The sequence below is a fragment of the Maniola jurtina genome, chromosome 6, assembly GCF_905333055.1.
Source record: "Maniola jurtina chromosome 6, ilManJurt1.1, whole genome shotgun sequence".
Classification (NCBI taxonomy): domain Eukaryota; kingdom Metazoa; phylum Arthropoda; class Insecta; order Lepidoptera; family Nymphalidae; genus Maniola; species Maniola jurtina.
Window position 1 is genome coordinate 2,718,887 of NC_060034.1, and position 20,862 is coordinate 2,739,748.

The 20,862-nt window shown below is 35.6% G+C and overlaps 1 long non-coding RNA gene across 1 annotated transcript; it reads right to left on the bottom strand.

Moving 5' to 3' along the window:
- Window positions 1–5,149: 5,149 nt before the first annotated feature.
- LOC123866124 lies at window positions 5,150–19,119 on the bottom strand. Its single transcript, XR_006796136.1, has 3 exons — window positions 19,051–19,119; window positions 9,597–9,603; window positions 5,150–5,161 (listed from the first exon to the last, which is right to left on the bottom strand). It is a non-coding gene; the product is annotated as an uncharacterized LOC123866124 (long non-coding RNA).
- Window positions 19,120–20,862: the final 1,743 nt, after the last annotated feature.

The window sequence follows — 20,862 nt, forward strand, 5'->3', positions numbered from 1 at the left end:
AGAGGTCTTCATTATTTTATTAACCTCAAATTCCACAATCACTTCACACTAATATTATACAGGCAAAGGTTTGTATATGTGTGTGTGTGGGTGTGTGTGTGTGTGTGTGTGTTTGTGTGTGTGTGCGTGTGTGTGTGTGTGTGTGTGTGTTTGTTACTCTTTCACGCAAAAACTACTGGACGGATTTGGCTGAAATTTGGAATGGAGATAAATTACACCCTAGATTAACACATACTTTATGGCAGAAAATCGAAGAATTCCTACAGGATTTAAAAAAAACCTATAAGTATCCACGCAAACGAAGTCACGGTCATCAGTTAGTTTTGCAATATAATATGTTTACTCAGTCTTATTGTCATCGTGGCAGACAACAGAGCAAAAAGTCTTATATAAAACATCCATGTTACACAGCCTGATCGTCATGCGATATGATGCTTAGAAAATCCCTGGAAAGGTTTTTAAACAGATTAATAGGAAGGTCGATGGATTATTAATATATATTTTGTCCTTTTTCGTTAATCCTCGGAAAGGTTTTATTATGGAAAGGTAAAAGAGACACAATAATAATCCTTGTTGTAAAGAATGTAATGGCTTCTAAATAAAAATTGGATATAAATAATATACAGATTAATACTTCATTTAGCAGGTTGATAAATCATTTCCATGCTAAATAGAAATTAGACAATTGCAATTCATACAAGTGTAAATTCAAAAATTTATAACACCCCCGACAAGTGAAGGTTACAGTAACTAGATAAGAGCTGATAACTTTCAAACGGCTGAACCGATTTTCTTGAATTATAGCTAAGATCACTCTCGATCAAGCCACCTTTCAAACAAAAAAAAAAAAACTAAATTAAAATCGGTTCATTAGTTTAGGAGCTATGATGCCACAGACAGATATACGATACACAGATACACACGTCAAACTTATAACACCCCTCTTTTTGAGTCGGGGGTTAAAAATATACTTCCTATCTCTTTCTCCATCTCCAAATCTTTAGTTTTGTTTTTGCTTTAGTTATCTCAATCAGTTCATTATCATCATCGTCAACCGATATTGTCCATCCCTAGACATAGGTCTTTTGTAGAGACTTCCACATGCCACGGTTTTGCGGCGCCTGAATCCAGCGGCTCCATGCGGGGAGTCGGCCAACTCTACACTTTCCTGTGTGAGGTCGCCATTTTTTAACCCCCGACCCAAAAACAGGGTTGTTATAGGTTTGACGTGTGTATCTGTGTATCTGTCTGTGGCATCGTAGCTCCTAAAGTGATGAACCGATTTTAATTTAGTTTTTTTTTGTTTGAAAGGTGACTTGATTGAGAGTGTTCTAAGCTATAATCCAAGAAAATCGGTTCTGCCGTTTGCAAGTCATCAGCTCTTTTCTAGTTACTGTAACCTTTACTTGTCGGCAGTGTTATAAATTTTTAATTTACACTTGTTTAACTTGGGACTGCAAGGCGATTTTGTGAACTATGTTTTGTTATTTTATTTTCAAGGAATCTCTCTAGTCGTGCTCAAAAAAGTTTTACGTTAAAAAACTTCTCCCGTTAACTTCTTTGTCTATTTTCGTAGAACTGCTAAAACAATTGGTAACTCTCTAAACTTACCCTGTATAGTGAAACCACCTAGCTACCACTGTATGTTTCTAGGAGTATCGCACCGGAACACGACGAATGTCTTGGCGGTACGGTATTAAGTTGAACAATAAATATCTGTCGTGTATCTACTGAGAAGAATACCATACTGCTTTGTCTGTCTGCCTGTCTGGAGAACAGAGCACGTTTAACAGGGCTCTCTCCGTCACTCATACAACTCTCTCCGTCATACAATCGTAGTTCCAATAAAAATATGTAGTTTTAAAATTACAGGGGCTCAAAGATTTGTATGAAAATTTTGAAACCGAATATTTTAACAGAAATCTGGAAAACCACAGACATAGATATTAGTTTCTAGAATATGTCTGCAAAATTTCATGGACTTTGGTTGTTTAATATTCAAATGAAATTGGACTGCGATTGTATGAAACGAGTGGCGGAGAGAGCCCTCTTAACGGAGAATATTATTAAATGATCCATATCACAGTGTCTCTAACTTTTCAGAGTTATGTTCGTTTTAAGGAATTAAATATCACTTGCTTTAACGGTGAATAAAAACATTGTAAGGAAGCCTGTATGCCAGAGAGTTCTCCATAATATTCTCAAACGTGTGTCAAGTCGCCAATCTGCACTTGGCCAGCGTGGTTCAGCCGTATGAAAGTTATCAGCTCTTTTCTAGTTACTGTTCACTTGTCGGGGGTGTTATAAATTTTTAATTTACACCTGTTAAAAATAAAAAAGAGACCAAGGAGCAGTGGACATCTATCGTTTGATAATGAGGATGATGAATGAAAGCAAAATTCAAGTAAAAATTTGGCTGGAGAGCGCTGCTTTTTGGTCTGAATTCTGAAGTTCTATTTGAACCCTTTCCTAAGGATTCCTAATTAAGTGCAAAGAATAGGTAATTATTTCACTCGTTTGATATTACGAGGTAAGAGGGAACGTTCGTATAACATTAAGCGTTCATTATTCCCTTGAGTTAACTAAATGTAGCAAAAGGATCGTTTCGACAATTTCAAAGCTGCTACGACTGAATGTTATAGTATTTTAGGGCTTACGTTGAAGGATAAATAATAATTAACGATAAAATTAGCGTCCAGGGAATCATTTTAAAACAGTTTTACAAATAAAACAAACTCAACTTTTATTTTATGTAGGCCTAGTAACTTGTTTTAACCCCCGATCCAAAAAGAGGGGTGTTATAAGTTTGACGTGTGTATCTGTGTATCTGTCTGTGGCATCGTAGCGCCTAAACGAATGAACCGATTTTAATTAATTTTTTTTTTTGTTTGAAAGGTGGCTTGATCGAGAGTGTTCTTAGCTATAATCCAAGAAAATCGGTTCAGCCGTTTGAAAGTTATCAGCTCTTTTCTAGTTACTGTAACCTTCACTTGTCGGGGGTGTTATAAATTTTTAATTTACACTTGTTCACAAGTTTTTTTGAAAGGTTGACCCCTGTTTGTAGTGATTTACCACTGAATTAGGGTGCTTTTCTATTTTCTTATTCATCAACAGGTTAATCCTTGACTGCACTTACCTGCTTATAAGAAGATTGTAGACTGTACAGTCTAAGATGGAGCGTGCTGATTTGGAATGGTTATGGAAATTTTATAAAACCCATACTTACCCCTAATTGGTATATACACGACATCGTACCGAAACGTTAAGTCGCTTGGTGTTACGGTACGGATTTTACCAATATGGTGCTAACTATAGTCACAGTCAACTAACAAAAGCTTCCACCATGCCTCCTCCTTATAAGGTCATGTCCCAGAGGCCAGGGAGGTTGACTAATAACTTCTCATTAAAGAAACACATCATCTACACGCACGAAACGTTTTGCGTCTTCATTCCTCATACGCATGGCTAAGGTTTGGAATACTCTTCCGCGATCTGTGTTTCCTACCAATTACAATCCGGGTATCTTTAAAACAAGAGTGAATAGGCACCTTCTAGGTAAACGCGTCCCATCTTAGACCACATCATCACTTTCCATCAGGTGTGATTGTGGTCAAGCGCTTGCCTATAGCGAATTAAAAAAAAAAAAAAAAAAACTGAATGTAAAGCTTTTTAAAAATATCATGTATCTTCAGTAAGGTTTATAAGCAGTTCATTAATATGCCTATTACCATAATAATATTAATATTATCTATTAAATTGTAGGAGTACCGCGATTATCGCTTCGACCGGCGCCCCCAATACATTTATCATCTTTATAGCCTGTGGAGCAGTCTGTCGAGTAATATAATTATACCAGCCGGTATCAAGAGAATTAAATTTTAAATACCCCCCAGTTCAATTCGGGAATCGTTGTAGCCTAAAATTGATAAATTCCAACATTACCCTGATAAATTATTAGATACTAGATGATCCCCGGGACTTCATCCAAATGGATTTATGTTTTTTTAAATCCCCATAGAACTCTTTGAGCTGCCGACATAAAAAGTTGTCTATGTCAGTTTACGGGATGCAATCTCTGTACCTTTCATATAAATCGATTAAACGGATGGGTCTTTGAGAATTCCGTGGTTACTCTTTGATTTTTCGGATAAAAAGTAACCTATATCTTCCCCGGGAAGTATAAGCTAAGTCTGTACCAAATTTTATCAAAATCGGTTAAACTGCTGGGCAGTGAAAACTAGCAAACAGACAGACACATTTTCGCATTTATAATATGTATGGACTTCAAGGGTCAAAGGGATAAGTAGTTTATGTTCGGTCGTCTATAATAAGACGTCCCCTTACTTGAGTGCAAGCAGCTATCAGAGAGCATTGGCATTCAAGCGTACCACAGCACTGCATGACGACCAAGACCGCCTCTGTCGAGAGAGTAAGAAGAAATAGAAGAAGAAAGAAAAAAAGAAGTTCCCATACTAAAACAAAACTTTAAATCACAATAAAACAGATAAAGAAGGCATAAAATTAAAGCGCAATAAGCCAAGCACTAGCAACGACAAGAATTTAATTTTACTTCGACGGAGCTAGAAAAAAATGTTCGAGAAAGAAACTCTATTGAGTAACATTAGTTAACTTTGAACGATATTCACAAGACGTACATTTCAGGATAATTGGAATTCAAAGTGTATCAAAAAGTCTGAATTAGTTTTCGATTTAAGTGAATTTTACTATAGGAGTTCTTAACCTCATCATCTCTCTCTCTCTCATTGGGTATGAAACTCCTCTCAAAATGAGAAGTGTTTAGAGTAGGTTAGGTTGCATGGGATATTGTTAGCCATGGCTAATTGACCTAGCAGGGAGGGGGTGTTGTTCGCGCGTCTTTATAATGTCCCGAGTAGAGGGCGCAGTAGACGCACCCATGGGGCATAGCCCCAGGAGCAGAGGGAGTGGCTGTGTTGGGTGGTTGGTGATGAGGTTTCATCACCCATCCAGTCACAGGCTGCCCCACCGGTCTCCCGCTTGTCCAGTTTGGTGACGGGCGAGGCAGATGTTGAGGAAGGGGAACGTGCAACCCTATGATTTTGGGAAGGCAGTAGTTTACCAGTGGATGCAAACAGGCTCATTGATTGAAAATAAGCTTGAACAGTCCTGGAAAACAAAAGTACTACATACAGAATAATGTTTCTATAAAACCATAAGCCATAATCCAACAGGTCCATAAATATTGTTTTACAATCACAAGCGCATCCCAAAGTTACGACTGCCATTCCCACCATTCTAATCAATTTAACATACATACAAAAAGTGGCTACATTGGATTTATTTTTATTTTATTGTTGTAGGCGCACGTTAAATAGATTAGCAATGTATATTATAGGTGATTTATGTTTTTGGTCGGTGCTTTTCGTAGTTATTTGAAAGTTTCAAGCAATTAAATATCATTTGCTTAAAAACTTAAAGGAAAACTGCATGCCTGAAAGTTTTCGATAATGTTTCCAAAGGTGTGTAGTGCATTACGATTTATATTTAATACTAGCCGATGCCCGCGACTTCGCCCGCGTGGATTTAGGTTTTTCAAAAGCCCGTGGGAACAAACATACACACACACACACACACACACACACACAAACTTTCGCCTTTATAATATTAGTGTGACTAGAGGATCCCGTGGGAACTGTTTGATTTTCCGGGATAAAAAGTTGCCTATTTCGATTACAAGGACGCAAGCTACTTCGTTACCAAACATACAAATCGGTTAAGTGGATGGGTCTTTAGGAATCCCGCAGGAACTCTTTGATTTTCCGGGATAAAAGTAGCCTATATCCGTCCCCGGGATATAAGCTAACCCTGTACCAAATTTCGTCAGACTCGGTTACACTGTTGGGCCGTGAAAAGGTAGCAGACAGACAGACAGACACACTTTCGCATTTATAATATTAAGTATGGATTGTATAAATATTGACAAAGAATATAAATACGTAAATTTTATTTATTTATTTATTTAAATACTTTATTGCTTAAAAACTATCACACACAAGTACAGGAAATATTCGCAAACAAAGAGCGACCTTATCACTATAATAATCTTCTACCAGGCTATATTATAATATTAAACGGTAGTCTTTTTATTTTAAAATTTAATCAAAGATTTACATTCTCATCATCTTGGGTCGAGATATTGAACAAACCAAATAACTTGTCAGCGTGAAACAGATGTTTATACGAAAAGTTTTGATTACAAAACCAACAGTTATGAAAACGAGTGGACCGATGTTTTGTCCTCTAATAATATTATATACTAGGCTGAGAGATAGGTACTGATTTGACCGTCGTATTTGTACGGCTCAAAATATCTAGTACATTTTTATATTCATTAGTTTCTTCGATAACGCCAATGCCTTCAGGTTTTTCAAATTAAAAACTACATTCAAGGATTTCTGAATGAAGGTTTTTCCTAGCTACTACTAGCTGGTGAAAACTTTTGCTAAACTGGCTTTGACGATAAAAAATATTAAAAAAAATTGTTATTATTATTTTTAAGAATGCAATAATATCACAAACAATAAACATATCAATAATGTTCGTCTAATTTTGCTCTTTGCTTTCATCGTATAGTCGCTATTCTCTTTTATAAACTGTAATAATAGAAACTTGTACAAAACGTTTTAAACAACCATTACAAAATTTTGTAACATACATATTTACATTCATGCCTACAAATATAAATTACTTTAGATAAATACGTCAACAGTTCTTAGACTACAAATGGGTCTCGCTATATTTACTTCAGACCGTTTATTGAAAAGGAAAACTTCTCCCATAGTTTCCTATGAGGAAACATCGGTTGTGCCAGATGTCGAAATGCGTTACATTATATGATTTATTGGATTAAGAGCCAGCGTGTGTAAGACGTTCGTTATTTTATAAAAGGTTAAAGTTTATTTGCACATTGTCCCCAACACAGGGAGGAGTGATCAGCGACTATGAAGTTTGGATCATGGTTGCTTTGGGAGATAACAGGTAATAGTAATAAAGGTGACAAAATTCTAATTTTTTTATATTTTCTTCGGAATAGTTTTAAAAATCACGTCATGTATTGCCAGACAATTGTATCGTGGCAACCCCCCGCCAAATACCCTTAAATTTTAACATTTTATTAAACTTTAAGGGCGTCTAGCAGGGGGTTGCCACGACACTAAGTGTCTACAGGTTTTATTAAACGCATACCGGATGATAATGATGATGAATTAGCTTTGCCAAGCTAAAATACATTAACAGGGCTCTCTCCGTCACTTACTCCATACAATCGTAGTTCCAATTTCATTTGAATATTAAGCAACCAAAGTCCATGAAATTTTGCAGACATATTCTAAAAACTAATACCTGTGCCTGTGGTGTTTCAGATTTTTCTAAAAATAAGTAGTTTCAAAATTACAGGAGCTCAAAGATTTTTATGTGAATTTTTAAGACCGCGTAACTTTGAAACCGAATATTTTAACAGAAATCTGGAAAACCACAGGCATAAAATATTAGTTTCTAGAATATGTCTGCAAAATTTCATGGTAGCTTTATATTCAAATGAAATTGGAACTACATTTGTATGGAGCGAGTGACGTAGAGACCCCTCTTAATGAGCAGCGACATTTAGCTTTATATTCCACTTCCATTATCAGGAAGTGTGAAATAACAACCAATTCGAAAATAAGTCGAAATGGGGGTATTTGTGCATTGTTTGAGTTTTAATTAAAACTCTTCGGCGCCCCATTCCCTTTGGCTTGTTCGACATCCAAAGCTTTACCGGGATACCTATTGATAATACGTATTTAGTTTTCTTGTCTGATTTTTTACCTTTTGTTTTAGCACTTCCTTTGTCTCAATGAAATAAAGGTTTTCAATTATTTAGAAACGTTTAATGTTGTTAAAAGTTATTGTATATACATGGTGATATTTACTAGCACTGATAAAGAAACACGTCATCGCATCATTCTGCGATGTCAACAAAGAAGCTTTTAAATGATCTAACGCATAATCTAGGGGTATTAAAGAAGTTTGACATGTACCTACTATTTTTAACCCCCGACCCAAAAAGAGGGGTGTTATAAGTTTGACGTGTGTCTGTGTATCTGTCTGTGGCATCGTAGCTCCTGAACTAATTAACAAATTTTAATTTAGTTTTTTTTTGTTTGAAAGGTGGCTTGATCGAAAGTGTTAGCTATCATCCAAGAAAATCGGTTCAGCCGTTTGAAAGTTATCAGCTCTTTTCTAGTTACTGTAACCTTCACTTGTGGGGGGTGTTATAAATTTTTAATTTACACTTGTACTACACGTGATGTACAGCGTCTCCACATAGGATGCAAAACTTAACCACAAGACTGTCACTGTTTTATAGCAGATGTCAGATCAGTCGTCTCTTTTGTGAAATGTTAGAATTTCACTTCCCGCATTGCGATTAGTAAGCAACACAACAACTCGTATTTAGAATATTGTACGCCGCCTTTCTAAAGATTACTGCAGAGTATAATGAATATTCAAGCGGTAATGTTGTGACGTGGCATAATTCCCGCTGCAAAACCTAGCCGGGTAACCTAGTCTATCCTAATGTAGCTACTGTTTTGTCTTTAAATAACTGGATTAATTTTATGCTGAGCTGTGAATACCTTGGTGTTTCTTAGTAAAACTGTAACTTAACATTAACATAGTCTTATACTTACTAACTTCATTTTTAGAGGGTTTGAAAATGCAGAGATAAAATAAAGTTTAACATTAAAAATTAATTCGCGTGTTTTTAATGTATGCATTATATACCTACGTTTGATCTATCTTATTGATCAAAAAATTTACTCCAGAAGGTTAAAAGCACCGCAAATCGCGCTGCTTACGCGTTTCTCCAAGATATAATGTATATATAGTATAATGTCTGGTGGGTGGCTTCGGCCGTGGCTCGTTACCACCCTACCAGCACAGCCGTACCGCCAAGCGTTTAAGCGTTCCGGTACGATGCCGTGTAGAAACCAAAGGGTTTATTAAAAATTGTCATACCCCTTCCAGGTTAGCCCGCTTCCATCTTAGAATGCACCATCACTTACCACCAGGTAAGATTGCAGTCATGGGCTTGCTTGTATCTGAATAAAAAATTGAGTTACATCGTGGAAAAGTGAGCCAGGCCTCCAGTACGATAGACACATTACGGCTAACAAGTTCCCATATCATCTTGTCACGTCAAATATAACGCCGCCGGGGTAAATAGAGTACCTAGCCATATAGAGTTATGAATATTCAACTAGTAATGTGACGTAGCATAAATTGTGTTGCAAAACCTGGCTGAATATAGCTGATTCATCCTAAAAATAGAAATTGTTATTGAAACCACAACGTTATCCAAAAACACTTTATAGGTACAGCCATTTTATTAATTGTTCCATGTTTTATGTTCCATTGTAAATACTAATTTTTTAATGGTTTGTGTAGAGTAATTTTTTTTTTTTTTTTAAAGAATATTAGCCATGTTAAATGACTAATACTCCCCTTTCCTCTCCAACTAAGCGTCAGCCTTGTGCTAGGAGTAGGTACGACAATAGTGCAACGGGCGGGGTTTGAACCGTCGACCTTTCGGTTTTCAGTCCACTCCTTTACCGGTTGAGCTATTGAGGCTCATGATTAATCAGACATCTAATAATGAGGTAGTTTCTCGTTATTAAGTGGAACTGTCACGAATCAAAAGCTTTATCCACTTAAACTATCAATCTCGTACATAATACCTACCCGTTTAAGGCCGTTTTACGCCACAGAAACATAGTGCACCATTGAGGCATGCCACAATACAATAATTTAAACTTATAACAAGAACCATCGGCAGACTGATGGCAAACTGTGATGAAGTAATATTCTAATATTAAAGCACGATATATCGTGCTAGTCTCAGCATAAAATAGACCGCTGCATGCTATATTATGCAAAATTTATGTTTTCATTTGTAGCATGCTGCATTGTCGCATGTTATTGCTAGGCGTAAAACAGCCTTAACATTTGATGTAGGGCGGTATGGTACGAAAACTCAATATTTACGTAGAATAAGGCGTTTCGACCCCCATTATGTAAATAGAATCACGTCGAGATCAAGATACGGTTTCCCTTACAGAGATTCCAAACTACTCGATCAAAACTTACGGTGACCTTGTTGTGAATATTCTATTTATCTATCTATCTGGGATATACTTATACCCTAAACATCTCACTGCTTTAATATAAACTAACTTAATTCATTTTAATTTTATTTTAATACATCTTTTTGTAGTTTTGATTTAGTTTTATGTTTCAATAAACAATAATTATAAAATCAAATCTAGGCTATCTTTTCACACTATAACTCCTCCATTTCCTTATATCCTCCTCCATCCGCCTCTCCTGCATTTGTTTTGATTACTACATTATTTACTATCAAGTACAATAACTGTGTGGTCTTTTATGTAGACCCAAAGTGATTATAGAGGTATCGTTAAAATATAATGTTCTCAAAGACATGTGAAGTCTGTCAATCAGCACTTGCCCAGTATGGAGGCCCCAAAGCCCTTTTCACTATGAGAGGAGACGTACTTAGTAGTGAGTCGCTGTTAGGTCAATGATGATGACGATGATAATTAATGCAATTTATGGCATAACCTTGACAGTTCGTTAAAATAAAGTGTCAAATTAAACGTCCAAACAAGTGTAAATTAAAAATTTATAACACCCCCGACAAGTGAAGGTTACAGTAACTAGAAAAGAGCTGATAACTTTCAAACAGCTGAACCGATTTTCTTGGATTATAGCTAAGAACACTCTCGATCAAGCCACCTTTCAAACAAAAAAACTAAACTAAAATCGGTTCATTAGTTTAGGAGCTACGATGCCACAGGCAGATACATCATCATCACCTTCAGCTTCGTAACCCGTTGAGAAATGTCGGTTACTCTGGTTCTCCTACGGAACTCCTCCTTTCTGATTTGATCACGTAAAGAAACTCTACATAAACCTAAATGTTCTGATTTGCATTTAGTTTTTATAGTTAGGTTCTTTTCATATGATTAAATATTCAAATATTCGTATTGAATTTCGCGCGAATGTAATTAATACAAGCAAACAATGTTGTTTGTATTTAAATGTTACCTTTATTTCGTTTCGTCATCAGTCATTTTCGGTTCATTTTTGCGGCAAATATAAACAGTTTATTTGCATGAAATGCTTTATTAACTCAATAACCATTAATTTGGAATATTAATTAACCAGCTAAATTGATTAAAGTTTCACCGTCCAAAAATTTATCATTCTGTTCATATTTAAGAAAGATTTAATAATACTAAATGATGCCCTCGGTTTTATCTTCATCCGAATGGATGTAGGTTTCTTAAAATCTCGGGGGAACTCTTTGATTTTTCTGAGATACACAAGTGTAAATTAAAAATTTATAACACCCCCGACGATCCAAAGTATCTGAGTTTTCCAAAACATCATTTTCAAATAATAAATAATTATGTATTTAGGCAACGTCCATCTCGAGAGCTTGACATTTGTCTATTGACATAATATTATGAACCTAACGGTTATCTAACCTTCTTTTCTACAAGAAAACTAGAAAAGAGCTGATAACTCTTAAACGGCTGAACCAATTTTTTTAGATTATAGCTAAGAACACTCTCGATCAAGCCACTTTTCAAACAAAAAAAACTAAATTAAAATCGGTTCATTCGTTTAGGCGCTACGATGCCACAGACAGATACACAGATACACAGATACACAGATACACAGATACACACGTCAAACTTATAACACCCCTCTTTTTGGGTCGGGGGTTAAAAATAGCGTAAGTTTCGTTTGTTGGTGACTCAAAATGGTTTACGCCCACTGAGTTTTTTTTTGTCTTTGTCATCATGGGATTATGTAACTGAGAAAGCCCTATACTAACTTCTCTCCATGGATAGAGTATAGGTTAGCCGGATACCATTTTGGATATATTTATTTTTATTAAATATTACTGTTTTTCGTATTTTTAATTTCATCCAAATTCTCCCTCATCCCTTCTCATTTCACCCCTTTCTTGATTTTCGTTTGTCACACTAATCACACTTCACACTAATATTATAAATTCAAATTCAAATTCAAATTCAAAATGTTTTTATTCAATTAGACTTTTACAAGTTCTTTCGAATCGTCAAAAGCATCTGCCACTGGTTCGGAATGCCTTTCCTACCGAGAAGAACCAGCAAGAAACTCGGCGGTTGCTCTTTTCAAAGATTTGATATACAATATTATGCCATGTATAAAAGCAATTGAAGTCCTGCGCATTGCTGGAGCGAATCGAAGTTCAAATCCACGCTTTTTTATCATTTACATAATCTTCGATAGTATAATATGCTTTTCTCAAGAGCATATTTTTAATAGATTTTTTGAACCTGTGTAAAGGCAAGTCCAAAATTGACTGAGGAATTTTGTTATAGAAGATTATACCCATTCCCACAAATGACTTTTGGACCTTCCTGAGACGGAGCGTAGGAGTCGCAAGCCTGTTACGGTGTCTAGTCAGCCTGTTGTGTAGATCGCCAACCTTCTTGTAACTAAGAATATTTTGTCTTACAAAAATTATGTTGTTGTAAATATATTGAGAGGCTACGGTAAGGATACCTATTTCCTTAAATTTTTCTCGAAGTGAATCGCGTGGTTTTAAGTTATAAATTGCTCGTATTGCCCTTTTTTGTAATACAAAAATTCTCCCAATATCTGCCGCTCTACCCCATATTAAGATTCCATAAGACATAATACTATGAAAATAAGCAAAATATACTATCTTTGCGGTCTCCACGTCAGTTAATTGTCGAATCTTTCTAACCGCGTAAGCAGCAGAGCTTAGTTGGCCAGCAAGAGTTGATATATGGGTGCCCCATTGCAGCTTCGCATCTAAGGTTATCCCCAAAAATGTAGTAGTCTCTTCTATTTTCAAAATATCATTATTTATCATTAAATTAATGTTACTTGTGTTCTTGGTATTGGGCAGTGCGAATTCAATACACTTAGTTTTTTTTGCATTTAAAAGTAGATTATTTACAGTAAACCAGTGAGTTACCTGAGATATGGCACCATTTATATCGTCAAAATTGTCCTTATTTCTATCGACTTTAAAAATCAAAGACGTATCGTCAGCAAATAGTACGATATCGCAAATATTTTGGACTACATATGGTAAATCGTTTATGTATACTAAGAACATGAAAGGACCTAGAATAGAGCCTTGAGGAACACCCATTAGTGAGGCTGATCCGGATGACTTCACATCATTCACACATACTGTTTGAATACGATCACTAAGATAGGACGCAATGAGACCAAGCGCAGTGTCTTTGATTCCATAGTGGCTCAATTTAACTAAAAGAGTCTCGTGCTCAACGCAATCAAATGCCTTGGATAAATCACAGAAAATACCAATGGCATTCTGTGACCCCTCCCACGCATTGAATATATGCTTTAACAGCATTGCGGCCGCGTCGGTTGTTGATCGACCTTTAGTGAAGCCATACTGTTCAGAATGGAGTAGCTTATTTAAATTGAAATGCTGAAGCAGTTGGTTGAGCATGATTTTCTCAAATATCTTGCTCAGTGTTGGCAAAATTGAAATTGGCCTGTAATTGTTTGGGTCACTTTTGCTACCCGATTTAAAAAGAGGTATCAATTTACTACATTTCATGAGATCTGGAAAAGCGCCTGTATCCACAGACTCATTAAAAATTAAGGCTAGATATGGCGCAATAATATCAATAATATTGTTAATTATTTTTACTGATATTCCCCACAGATCTCCGGTTTTTTTGCTTTGTAAAGATTTGAACACTTTAACAATGTCATATGGAGTAACGTATTCAAACCTAAACAACACACCGCATTCAGTGACATTGGCCCTGAGAAGATCATAGGCTTCTGTTGGTGAAGAGCTAAGGGAACTAGTAGTGATGACTGGAATGTTCTGGAAAAAATTCTCAAATGTATTTGCAATTTCAATATTGGAGTCAATAATACGGTTATTAATTTTTAGCTCCAATTTATTGTTATGCACTTTTTGTTTCCCAGTTTCATCCGTGATGATATCCCAAGCTGCTTTAATTTTATTATCAGAATTAATAATTTTTTGCTTTATGCAGAGTGACTTTGCTTGTATGCAAACCTTTTTGAATAATTTTGAATAATTTTTTACATATTCAACAAATGTGGGAGTATAGTTATATTGTTTTTCTGCATACAAGTCGAACAACTTATTTCTACTTTTATAGATGCCAACAGTAGCCCAGTCACTAAATTTAAGATTTTTAAACAGTTTTTTTTCTACAATTTTAAAGGTAGAATTAAATTGAGAGTTTATGAGATCAAAAAAAGCATTATAGTGTTCATCCGGACCACCCTGAGTAAAGTCAAGTTTAGGTAAAGCAGTTAAAACCTTTAGTTTGAACTGCTTTACCTTTTTAGTGGTTACTGGCCTATACTTTATTAACTTTGTTATGTCTTGATTATCACTGGGAACAGATATCATTTGTCCACAGTGATCGGATCTTAGATTCGTCATGATCAATTTTGCGACAATCTTACAGTCACAGAAAATGTTATCTATACAAGTGGCTGAATTTGCAGTTATCCGTGTTGGTTCATTGAAAATTTTCTGTAAATTAAAGCTTTTAAATAAATTGAGTAATCTGTCAGTAAAAGAAGTGTGAATCAAAATATCAATATTGAAGTCTCCACAAACTAATATCTTTTTTGATGACCTACATATCCGCCTCAAGGCCTCTTCCATAACGTCCTCAAACAGAACAAAGTCACCTGAGGGGGGTCGGTACACGCAGACGACAATATAGCGCTCCAGCTCAACACAGGACAGCTCAATAGTGCGTTCCAATGAAAGATTAACAATGTCTTTCCGTTCTTTATAATTGATATTGTTGCGGGTTAATATTAAAGACCCTCCGCGTATAGCTTTCTTTCTAGAGAACGCACTTGACAATTGATAAAGTGTGTGTGTGTGTGTATGTTTTTTACTCTTTCACGCAAAAACCACTGGACTTTGGAATGGAGTTAGATAATATTCTGGATTAGCACATAAGCTACTTTTTATCCTGGAAAATCAAAGAGTTCCCACGGGATTTCGAAAAACCTAAATCGCGGGCATCGGCTAGTATTAAATATACCTAACATGTAATAAAACCGAGAATCGCGAAAGCTCTAAATATATTTCCGCTGCTCTCAACTTTTCCTTAACTTGGAGAAATATCGGCGACATAAACTTTCGCAACTGTCTTGTTACGGCCAATAGTGTGACAAAATACTGTCGTATTTGATTCTATTGCTTTTTGAAGTTATTACGGAAAGGATTATGGATCTGAGTCATCACCATTACCATCATCTACTGAGAAGAACCAGAAGAAACTCGGCAGTTGCTCTTTCCAAGATTATCATAAAGGAATCTGTCATGCATTTTGAAACTTTATACTTTTTGATGGCCTTTTCACGATTATTCACAATAACGAATTAATTAATTCCAGTGCTAGACTGAAATGGATTGCGGTATCTATATTTTCTACATGCAAAATTTTGTAAATTGGGTTTTGTAAGTTGGGTTGGGATTGGGTATGGTATGACACTTAAATAGGCTTGATCTCAGACTGGCTGGATTTTTCTTTCATCCGTTTTTCAGAATCCATTCTTTTTTGTTTTAATTTACGTAGAAAGACAGATAAATAAAAACTTTGTTGCATTATATTTATAATAAAAGTTTATTTTGTAAAAAAAGACTCAGGAATATTGATGTTCATAAACTTTTGATGTTCTCCATACTTTTTTAGTGGTAAAGGTTGTTGAACTGGAATGCTACTGGAATAAGGTAAACTGGAAAATATAAAATAATTCAAAGTCCTCAGTAGGATCGCTGTGTAAAAATGCAAATATAGAGAGTGTTACATAAAAATTAGCAAATTCAAATAGTGTAAAACAAAATGTGTAATGTAAAAAGGGCTCAGGGTAATAAATTAGAATAATATGCATACGTGCACCATAAAAGTGATCGCATACTACGGGATTTACTGCAAGATTCCAAAAGTCGCAAGAACTGCAGAGTTTGGCAATGATATGTCATTCTTCAGTTTAGTGTAAAGTTGTAATATCTCACCAACGCGACGTTGATACAACTCGAGCGTTGAAAAATTTCAGTCGTAAAGTAAAACAAATTTAAGTTTAAAGCTCAAATTTGTTCAATTCATATTATATAATAATAATATTCATATTGTATAATGTCTTAAACTAGCGTTTCATGCGGAAACCTTGCAAAATGAAAATTGGTGGTACGAAATTTTTGACTTTAAATGAAGAAACCTTAAGTTCATTTTACTATGATGATGTTGTGGTTCAACGCCCAAATTCTAACAAACGTTGGTGAGATGTGAAATCTAAAACTAAGCAACTTGCAGAGACACAAGCATTTTTCTATACGATCGATATAGCCTTACTTGTATTTCTAATACTAAAAACAAAAGATTCCGACGAATTCAGAACCTCCTCCTTTTTTGGAAGTTGGTTAAAATGCAACTTTATTATTTAATGCTCTTTTGGTTTTTCAGATGTAGCGGCTCTTGCGCCTCCTGTTCGATTTGTGGGTGTCTTGGTATGCGATCAATTTAAGAAAAATGTTCCAACTGCAAAGAAATAGTCCAGTAGTAACAAATTTGCAATTCGCGTTATTTTTAAACTCCTTCGAATACAAAGATTTTGCATAATGACCTATTTTTCGCGGAGCAAGGCAAATTCAATTTAAAATTCACTTCAAGGTCTTTCATGAAGTAAGGCAGGCTATTTTTCTTGCAATCTTTTTCAAAGCGTTAGAAAAGAAACTAATCTCATGCACTTGAAGTTCTTCCGTTTAAAAGTTGCTAGCTTGAAGTAATATTATTATAACTTTTCCAATGCTCCGGGATAAAGAGTAACCTATGTGCTAATCCAGGATATTATCTATCTCCATTCCGAATTTCAGCCAAATCCGTCCAGTGGTTTTTACGTGAAGGAGTAACAAACATACACACACACACATACACACAAACTTTCGCCTTTATAATATTAGTGTGATTAGTGTAATAAAATATGCCCCTAGTCAGTACTCGTCTTTAGCATAATATGGCGAATATTCTATTAATATTCTATTTTCAAAGATCATAGCTAAAAGATACGGTCTCTTATTCGTCTGTGTATCATGTGGTAGTTGTTCGTACAGCATAACGCGAACAAAATGTTTTAGAATAAGCAAGCAGCGAAACAATTGCGAAGCACCAACAAATTTGCAATTCGCGATACTTTTGTATTCTTTCGAATACAAGAATTTTACATAATGACTTCCTTTTGCCCTATTTCTCGCGGCGCGCCGGAAATTCGATTTGAAACTTTCTTCGGGATCTTTGATGAGGCAAAGCGGAACATTTTCCTCGCAATTGTCTGCGAACCGGCGTCAGACGAGCCGCTAATCTTGTTCAGAGTTGTGACATTAATGCTGCTTGTAATAACGTCACTCTACCACCCGTGAGTTAGGGCTTTTAGATCTTTGAACTAGTACAGCACGCATGCACTCCGCTAAGCTTGGTTTTGTTGTTTTTTTTTCAGATACAAGTTAGCCCTTGCCTGTAATCTCACCTGGTGGTAAGTGATGATGCAGTCTTAGATGGAAGCGGCCTGGAAGGGGTATGGCAGTTTTTATTAAACCCGTACCCCTTTGGTTTCCACACGGCAGTATTTTTATCACACTGTCTTAGTAAAATTACGATTTGTGATGTAAAAAAATACTTAGTTCTAAAAAGTATAATATGTCATATAAATTAATTAAGTATGTCCTACTTTTTCTTAGAAATCCTCATTTTTGTGAAGTCGCACGCATTAGTCTGTTCCTGTTTTCTATTTTTCTGGCAACCCTATGCACGCCAACCTTCCACCTATGCACGACGGTATGAAGCGATGCACATGTAACATGTCAAACAGTGCAAGTAAATGCGCAGCGATGCGTCGCATGCAGGCGGCACGAATGGCCTTTACGCGCATTTAGCCTTTAACTGCATTTCGTTACATTTCGTGGCCTGAGTGGAGGTCTGACCGTGGAACCTTTTCTATTTATCTATACTAATAAATAAAATTGGAGTGTCTGTCTGTAATTTCGAAATAACTACCGCATATTAAGGTCATATGGTTATTTGAACGATACCAACACTGAATCACACGTTTTTAAAATTTTTGTCTGTTTGTCTGTCTGTCTGTCTGTCTTTCTGTCTGTCTGTCTGTTTGAAAAGGCTAATCTTGGGAACGGCTGAACCGATTTTGACGGGATTTTCACAGACAAGTAGAGAATTGACCAGGGAGTAACATAGGCTACTTTTTTAACCGACTTTCAAAAAGGGAGTTGCGTTTTTCTACCTATGTACACCGAAATCTCCGAGATTTCTGAACCGATTTGTGTCATTTCTTTTTTAATCGATAGAGGAACTTTGCGACATTGTTTCATAAAAAATTTGGGGTCCAACTCCTCAATCCTGATGCTGCAGGGGATCTGACCAATCCACGCGGGCGAAGCTGCGGGCATCAGCTAGTACATAATATGACTAGCCAACTCGACTGGACTCCGCACGAGCGGTTTTAAGTAGGAAAAACGGAACCCTTATAGGATCACTTTGTTGTCTGTCTGTCTATCTAGGTAGGTCTTATAGCACAAGTAAAGGAATAAATCCGAAAACAGTGAATTTGTGGTTACATCATTAAAAAAAAATTTAAATTTGTTTCAATTTTCAAAGTAAGATAACTATACCAAGTGGGGTATCATGTGAAAGGGTTTTACCTGTCTATTCTAAAACAGATTTCTATTTATTTTTGGGCACAATAGTTTTTGATTTATCGTGCAAAATGCCGGAAAAATTACCCGAGCACGGAACCTTAGGTACGCGAGTGTGACTCGCACTTGGCCGGTTTTTTTTATTCGGATACAAATTTGCCCTAGATAGTCAGACAAGAAACTCGATTGCGATAGAATGATAGCTACAATGTCACGATCGCAATCACCTCTGATTGGTTAACGCTCGCTCACTATTGGCTTCAATGCATTGTTGCAACAAGAATAGTAATAAAATAAATTTATTGAAAGTGTATTAGAAACAAAGACTGTATAAAATAAACATAATCCTATTTTGCAATATGTTTTATTTATTTATATAATATGTTATATTTATTTTTATAATATTTGGCTGTATTAAAACAATAATAATTACTATTATTACTATTTATTTATTATCAAGTTTAAATAAGCTTATACCATCGCTTAGAACGGAGTAAGGATAGTGAGGAGGTTTTTTTTGCCTCCACATTGACCATGTCGCAGGTATTAACTTGTAGTGATAGTAAAATAAATAAAAACATCGATTAATTCATTAAAGTATTAATGACATTATAAAAGCTATTGTTATGGCGGAAGCACACTCGTCGAGGAACCGTGAATTTCTGAACGAACTGGCTTTTCTATTGATGAATTGAAGAAAAAGAAGATTTCGCTTATGGCAACATACAGAGGGCATGTATGGGAAATCAACGCTTCTTAATTGAAATCTGGTGCGGGATAGTAACTGATAGCACATAGGGTAACAGCTGCCGTAACTTGTAACGCGTCCATTCTGATCACTGTTCGCATCCGTACTGAAATTAACAAGAGTGTACAGGGTCGCACTCGACATTCGACTTCTTGCGCGAGTGGTCTCGGCGAAACATGGCGAGAGCACTCGTGTAGAGTGTACTACCGCCATAATAATAATTTTATCGATTGAACTGATGAAAACCTATTCCATTAAATTAGTTTTCTAGAGTAGATGTAACTTTCATTTTAGTATGTGAGCTGACTACGAAATGGCAGACAGAGAACTAGTTTTCAATATTAGATCGTACTTAAAATTCCGATATTTTTTTGGTTACTATCACATAACCAATTCAAAAAATATTACTCGATACATGCTTAAAATAACATCTGTAGTTATTGTTATATTTATTTTTGGTACAAGTTTGCTTTGCAGAGTAAAAACATTTGGATTAATAGATCTGAGTATATTATCAGCTACTCAGTACATTATTAATATAATTTGTTCCCTATACACGGGAGATGAGTATATACTAGAATACTATCGCAACAATCCTTTGATAGATGATAAAAGAAATAAATTATATGGGAAGTTGAATATCATTCTAAAAGGTTATATAATTATACTCATAACTACACATATTGGATATTATGCTATATTTTTAATGTCTCCAAATCTGATGCCTTGTGATTCACCTTGGAAGATGTATTTAGTTGGATACATCAGATTAGCGATGAATTTGGGACGTGTACCTATGTTGTCAATTTTTGGACTATTGTATTGTCGAGTCCACATATTTTGCCGAAAAGTAAACCTACATTTATTGAAAAATATCGATACGTTTAAAGGCAAAAAGTACATGAGAATTTATGAACGGATTATGAGTACATTGCAGAAGACGGATTTTCCTTTGAAACTGTTGGTACATAACTGTTTTATACATTCCAAACTCCTAAAATCATTTGAAGTTCACTTCTTACATACCTAACAGTTTTTAAAAATACTTACAATGTTCTGTTTTCATATTTTCAGATATGTACTCAACTATGTTTGGCATTTGTGGATATATCAAACGAGCTATACAAAATAGTAAGAATCTAACCCCTCTACAATTATTGCTTTTCTGTATACTTAACATCACTTACTAAATTGTTAATTACATTTTATTTGTTACTTAGGTTAACCAGTTTTCAATCGCCCTTTT